At 26.5% G+C, this 7,609-nt stretch overlaps 1 pseudogene; it reads right to left on the bottom strand.

Moving 5' to 3' along the window:
* LOC118055029 (probable polyamine oxidase 4) overlaps positions 1-4,593 on the bottom strand; it is a 9,142-nt pseudogene extending 4,549 nt beyond the window's left edge.
* Positions 4,594-7,609: the final 3,016 nt, after the last annotated feature.

Below are 7,609 nucleotides of genomic sequence, written 5' to 3'. Positions count from 1 at the left end.
AAAACCTAAATGAAGGGAAAAGTATTGGACCATATTCTTTAGGCGACCCTTTTGCTGTCGTGCAAATAAAATCGAGTTAGTTTTCTATTCTTAATCATATCTGGATTAAATATGTGCAAGGATGAAAATACGAAAATACTGTAATTTTTTTTACCAAAACCACGGATGCTATGATTTTTTTTTATAAATGGTTTTTTTATATTTTTTTATTGTTAGGATTTTGAAACAAAAAATTATGTTTAACTATTTTTATTTTTATAGATAGTGAGATGGTTAGTTAGTTAATTTTGAAATTTTTTTTTCTTTTTATTTTGTTTTCTTACCAGGTTACTGATTATGTGGTTCTATCAAAATAACCCAGCATTATTCCAGTTATGATTTGATGGCGTTTTTTTTTTCATTGCACTTGACTTTTTATAATTTATTTTTATATTTATTAAAAAAATAATTTCTTACTGAAAAATCATGTTATGTAAACTTTATGAAATAACAAAAAAATAAAGAATATGGAGAGAATTCATTGTTCACTTAACGACCTTATTATTTACACCCGTGGATTCATTTTAATAGAAAGATGTTGTTTGTTTTTTGAATTTTTATTATGATTTTTTTTTTTTAAAAACTTTATTTTTGTTAATTTTATTTTTTAAAATTAAAAAATTTTTAAAAAAATTAGGTTCTGTAATTTGCTAACCTAAAGACGTGTCAAAGTCCATATTCTACGATTTTCATTGTCATCTTTTATCTTCATCCATCTGTAGAACATAATTAGTTTGTAAATAGAAATGCTTTCCTGAGTCAAAGATGTACAGTCACACCATATACAGCTCCAAACTTCTATCTGAAAATCTTCTACCACTATCATATAATTTGGTGCCAGCCACATCATGGTATCAAATCCTAAAGATAATTGGTTTTTTTATGTTTTAAAAATATTATTAAAAAATTTTGAATTTTTTTATTTTTTTCATTACTTAAATTATTTTTATGTTTTATATAGATCATTTTAATGTGTTTGTCAAGAATTAATTTTTAAAATAATAATAAAATATTATTTTAATATATTTGTATATAAAGTATTTTTTTTGTATAATACCAAACATGCTATTATGCTCTTATAAATGTACAGATACCCTATGTATATTTCATTATGATCCACCATTTTCAGCGTTGATATGCTTTTGCCAAAGTAAGACTCAATCTTACAATAAGAGAACATTCTAGAAACTCTTTTTGGAAATCCAATTTCTTCTGATGCATATTTTTCATTTTTTTTTAAATTTTTTTAATTATATTATTTTTATCTGACATAATGGCGCGGATTTATATTAATTAAATTCACTTCAAAATTCAAAACTTAAATTAATTCGCTAATTCACAAGACAAGTTAACACATTAAATTAACAAATAATAAAATAATTATATTAAATTTGAAAGTTTTTTATTTTTTTTAAAGTGATGCAACTGTGTTCGTAAGCTTCTCCCGTGGAATATTTACCAACACATGGTCGAACTCATTTGGGGACTTGGGGAAGAGTTTCTGATGAATAAAAATGAAATGGAATTCAGTGAACTAGACAAAATGTACGGGTCGTTTTGGAAATTAAATCGGTGGTTTTGAGAGCTTATGATTTTAAAACTCATTTTGTATGAGCCCAATGATGCATTTTAAATAAAGCGTAGCCAAGGGAATTGCGTTCCTCATAATATTTTCAAGTGTGAGTGTCGGCGGTCTTCGTAAAACTTACTTTCACAAAGTTAGCCAAGGATAAAATATGCATATCCCTCTTCTTCCCACTTCTCACTATCTCTCACCGATTTTCCACTCTTTTTATACAGTCTTTACCGTAAAGTTGATGTCCCGCCATGTGATTTTAATGGACTGCCAAACCAGGCAATTTGCTTGCATTTTCTCCCGTATTTTCTTTCTTCCCCAATTCCAACCAAAAATTTGGATGGAACTCCTTTTGCCATTTCTTTTTTTCTTTTTTCTTTTTTTTTAGCTGATGGTGTCCAGTTTAGCCTTTACGCATACTTTTAATTAAAAAATCACTCAAGCGCCTTGATATTAATAACCATCTGTAAAAAGTTTTAAGATAGCTTTTTGAGATTTTTTATTTGACACTTAATTTTAGAAATTGATAATATTTGAATAACTTATTTAAAATCTTCAATAAAGTTAGCAATTACATATTACAGGTAGGTTTTAAAATAACTGTAAATTTTTTTTTAAAAAATACACTTAGTGGGGGACAACAACTATCGAGTTTAATCAACAAAATTTGTATGGAGTCCAACTCATTTTTCCCTTCTTGGATCGATTCCTTTTTGGGAAATTTTTTTTTTTAAATAAAGATACATTTTACAATGCTTTTGTCATAATATTATTTTTTTTTATTTTTTTGTACGCAGTTTTAAAAATAATCAAGTTGGCTTACAGCGAAGCATGGACAAACTTTGTTAAAAGTTTTCGTTGTTTTATTGACTTATCTCTTTGTAAACTACATATTCTTATCGAGTGCAACCCTATTTTATATAATCAAACTAAATCATTTTTTTTTTTCTTTTTTCTCTTTGTAAACTGTTTTTTCATCAACCCAGATGTAAAGTTAACTAATTTTTTTTATAAACTTATATTAACTACTAGAATGTATTAGTTTATAAAAAAAATACAACAATTCAATAAATATATTAAAATAATACTAAATAGAAAATTAATAAAAAAACAAATTAGAAATTAAGAAAAAAAAACCGTGTAATTAAAAAGTGAAAGCAAATTGGCTCGCCTAGCAGGCAACACAGAGATTGGTAGATACTTAGTAACTTACCAAATTTTTGCTTTCTTATTCTTTACATATTCACAGTTGTTGTGCTAGAAAATATGGATAATTAATTAGCAATATTTTTGTCTTTTCTCACTTTTTTTTCTATATATTTCTGTAAATGATAAGCCTGGGTTCTGTTGGAAATATGGCTACTTGGGATGCTATTTGTGTGGGGAAGGGAGATTCTTTTTTTTTCATGTTGACAGGTTACAGTCTACATTTCTCGATGAAACACATGGACCTACGAGGGTCCCTTTTATTGCCTTTTTATACAAGTAAATGTACACAGTCGCCCACTATTACAAAGAAAATCTAAATGAATGGAAAAAAGTATTGTACTGTTTACAATGTTTTTTGAGATACTTTGGTTTTTTTTGTATTATGTTATATATTTTTTTATGATTTTTTTTAAATTATTTTTGTTTATTTTATTTTTTAAAGTATTGAGAAGATGGTTGAAAATTTAGTTTTTGTAATTTCTTTTCCTTTTATTTTTTTCTTTTTTATGAGGTTAACATGATTTGCGGGTTTATAACGGTAACTTTTTTGAATCTTCTAGTATAAACTAATAAAACCTACATGATTTGAGGTCAACCCAAGTTAACTAACCAAAATTCATAACCTGGATTATGAGAATCATAATAACCTTATATAAAACAAATCAAAATAAATTATGAATTCAGCTTAATTTTCAATCAACTCAATATTAAGGAATGAAATTGAAAAAAAATAATAATTTGAAAAATAATAAAAATTTTGACTTGAGTTAACCTGCTAAACTCGTGACTTGAGTTAGGAAATTGAGATAATATCACAGAAAGTAAACAAAAAATAATCTGAGTATCAACTCAGGTTTTAACCTTTCACGCCCGCTCAGGTTAAAGGAAAAATAAACTCGAGTCAAACTGGGTTAACCCCCGCCAGACATATGACTCGAGTCATGAGATCAAAACAACCTCATAGAAAAAAAAACTAAAATAAATCATGAAGTCTAATTCATAATAATCAACCCAAAGTTTAAATAGTGAAATTGAGAAAAAAAAATATAAAATTAAAAAAAAAAAACTTGAGTTAACCGAGTTAACTCGTTTCGAAGTATGAAATTAAAAAAACAAAAATAATTATATAAAAAAAAAACAAAAAAAAACTATTAAAATGAATAGTTTTTATAAAGTTGTTACAGTAAAAACATCCTATTTTGTTAGGCCTTGTTTAAGGAGACTAATTCAACCCGCTTTTCTAAAATTTTGAGTGTTTTTTGAAAAAGATTTAAAATAATATTTTTAAGTATATAAATATTTTAAGGGGTAAATATATAAAGAAAAAAACCAATATCTAAAAATATTTTTTTAATATTGTTTTTTTTTTTAAAAAAAAAAATCTTTAAAAAATACCCTACACCTAAGAAAGAAAACTGCCCTTATTTTCTGATACGTGTTTTGAATTATTGTCTTTGGCATGGACCCTTATCTTTGACCATTTAAATTTTATTTTAATTTTTAAAAAGTTCTTTTTTGGTGGAATTTATGTGCTTTTAACGAGTGCACTAAATGGACCCATTTCAATAAAGGAGCTTAGCCGGTGCATTTCTTTGGCTTGGACCCACATCTTTGACCATTTGTTTGCCCTTATTTTATTTTTTTACTCTAAAGTAGCCTGAATTAATTTATTAAATTCGTGATTTGAATCAGAAAGATTGATTATAATTTTATAAATAATTAATTTCTTATTATGAGTGCATTACAGCTGCGGGAGCATCTTTGACCATTGTTTGCTTCTTTTTTCTTTTATTTTTTTACTCTAAAGTTTGTTGGATGGGTCCGTAGAATTTGGGTGAACCCCTAACTTTTGCAAAGAGAGCAAACAGTTGTTTTTTTTCGTCTTGTAGGGTGTTTTTTTTAGTTTTGAAAAATTATTTAAAAAATGTATTAAAATATTTTTTTTATTTTTTAAAAATTATTTTTGATAAATAATCTAAAAACATAAAAAATTTCATTTTAAGGTAAAAATAAATTCAAACACACCCTTATTATGAGTGCATTACAGCTAAGGAAGCATAGTAAATTCTGAGTATTGATATTGAAGAGGAAAAACGCCAAACCCTTTACTTTATTCCGTAATGTAATTTTAACTTTGCATTTCAGAAATTTGCAGCTAAAACACGAATATGTTAATCCCATGACTGCCAACAATTTTCACAAATTCCCCAATTAAGGTTAATTATTTTCGATTGGATTTTGATTTTTATAAAAATAAATAATTAAATTAGTTTTTTTTAAAAAAATTAAAATCAAACTAAAACTAATTTAAAACCGATTAAATTTTAATTATTTTAAAAAAAAAACAGTTTAAACCAACCATCCGGTTCTAAATAGTTGTTTGCTTTGCAATATTTGTTGTTGTAAATTATGAAATGACTACTTGGGATGCTCTTTGTAGGGGGAAGTGAGACTTTTTTTTCATTTAGGTGATGGAGTATTTTATATAATTGACTTCATTGACTAATCAGCAGGCATCCTCCATCTAAACTTGTTGACAGGTTCGGCCTACATGATGAAAGACAGGGACCTAGGTCCCTTTAGTTTTATACAAGTAAATGTACACAGGGACCTAGGTCCTTTTAGTTTTATTACAAAAGAAAAGCTAAATGACATGGAAAAGTACTTTACTGTTACAAAATGTTGTTTTTTTAACATTTTTTTTTATATGGTTTGTTTTTTTATTTTTTTGTTTTTTTTTTATAATTTTTTTCAAAATTATTTTTTTTAATATTAAAAATGGTTGAGAATTTAGTTTTATAATTTCTTTTTCTTTTTTTTTCTTTCTAAGAGGTTAATATGACTTGCAGGTTTGTCGAAGGTAGCAAATGTTGTCTCATTTTTATAGATTTGATGGGTTTATAATTAAACTTGATTTTTTATTTTATTTTTTCTCATATTGTTAAAAAAAAATAGTTTTAGAGAAAAATTATGTTATCAAACTTTATGACGTATTAAAAATTAAAGGATATAAAGAGAAACCACTGTTCTCCCAATTGCACTGAGGATTACAATAGTAATCCACACTTTTTTTTTCGCTTTATTTTTTCTTTTGGTGTTTTTTTTGAATTATTGTTTATGATTTTTTTTAAATATATTTTTGTTTGATTTCATCTTTTAAAATTGATATTATTAAGAATTTAAACTTTGTAATTTGTTTCTTTTTATTTTTTTTTATATGAGGTTAACGTGATTTACAGGTTTGCTAAGGTAAATTAGGTTGCTCTGGTTTTTAAGTTTGGTGAATTGTCTTTTTTTTAATTGAATTTAACTTTTTTTATAGTCTATATTTTTTTTTCTCATATAGTTTAAAAAATAGTTTTAGAGAAAAGTCAAAGCTATTAAACTTTATAAAGTAAAAACAATTAAAGGGTGTGAGAGAACCATTGTTCACCTACACACATTGTACTATGAATAACAATAGTAGCGCAGAATGTTTTTTTTTTTTCTTTATGTTTTTGAATTTTTGTCATGATTGTTGTTTCAAATTTGTTTTTATTGATTTTATAATATTGAAATGGTTAATAATTTAGTTTTTATAATTTGTTTTTTTCTTTTATCTTACTTTTCTATAAGGTTAACATGGTTGAGGGTTTGTTAGGGTAATCCCGGTAGCCATGGTTTTCATAGTTTTTAAAACCCCGGACCGGCCCGGCGGGTCGCCCCGGGCATGAGACCGGTCCGGGTGAAGGCCAAAACCCGCTTGGGAATTGGCCCGGCCAGACCCGGTCGACCCGGCAAGACCCGAGCCCAAACCCGTTGACTTTTTTTTTGTTTTTTTTTTTACTAAAACGACGTCATTTTGATTTTTTTTAAAAAAATTAAAAAATAAATTTTGACCCAGCCGACCCGCCGACCCGGTCAGAACCCGGAACCCGGGCCTTGGGCTGGGCCGACTACCGGGCCGGGTCTTAAAACTATGCATGGTTTACGAATTTGGTGGAGTATTTTTTTTTAATTGAACTTAATTTTTTTTTATTGTCTATTTTCTTCTCATATTGTTAAAAAAAAATAGTTTCAAGAAAAAAGTTATGTTATTAAATTTTTATAAAGTCCATGGGTCTATTCACATGTTTGGTTGATTGACTTGGTTTGTGAGTCTAAAAAGTTTTACTTTTTTAAATTAATTTTTTTTCTCCTTAGATACTAAATTAATTGGAAATTTAGTTTCATAATTGATTTCATTTTTTGCCTTTTTTTGAGGTTATCGTAATCTAAAAAACATCTCAGTATTGAGATTGTATTTGATTTTATAATCATCTATTTTGTTATTTGTATAGTTAAATAAAAAATAGATTTTAATTTTTTTTATAATCCTAGTGGAGTCCATAACTCAGTTCACTGGTTTGACTTACTAGCCCAACTTATCCGATTTATAGGTTTGACAAGTTTACCCATCGATATGATATGTTTTTTTTTTGTTTTTTAATTTATTTCTTCCTAATTTTATTATTTAATATTAGATTATTTGAGAAATGTACAGTATTATTGATTTTTGTTTGCTTTCTAAAGATAATCATATTAAACAAATATTTATTTTTAGATTAATATTTAATTTTGTAAGCATTTGTTTTGTAATATGTGTTTGAATTATTGTCTTTTGGCACGGAGCCTTATCTTTGACCATTGAAATTTATTTAATTTTAAAAGTTCTTTTTTGGTGGAATTTATGTGCTTTTACTAAATGCACCCATTTCATTAAAGGAGCTTAGCCGGTGCACTTCCTAAACTTTTGCAAATACCAAA

This window comes from Populus alba, chromosome 17 (genome assembly GCF_005239225.2).
Source record: "Populus alba chromosome 17, ASM523922v2, whole genome shotgun sequence".
NCBI lineage: Eukaryota > Viridiplantae > Streptophyta > Magnoliopsida > Malpighiales > Salicaceae > Populus > Populus alba.
This window is presented reverse-complemented; position numbering and strand designations above follow the sequence as displayed.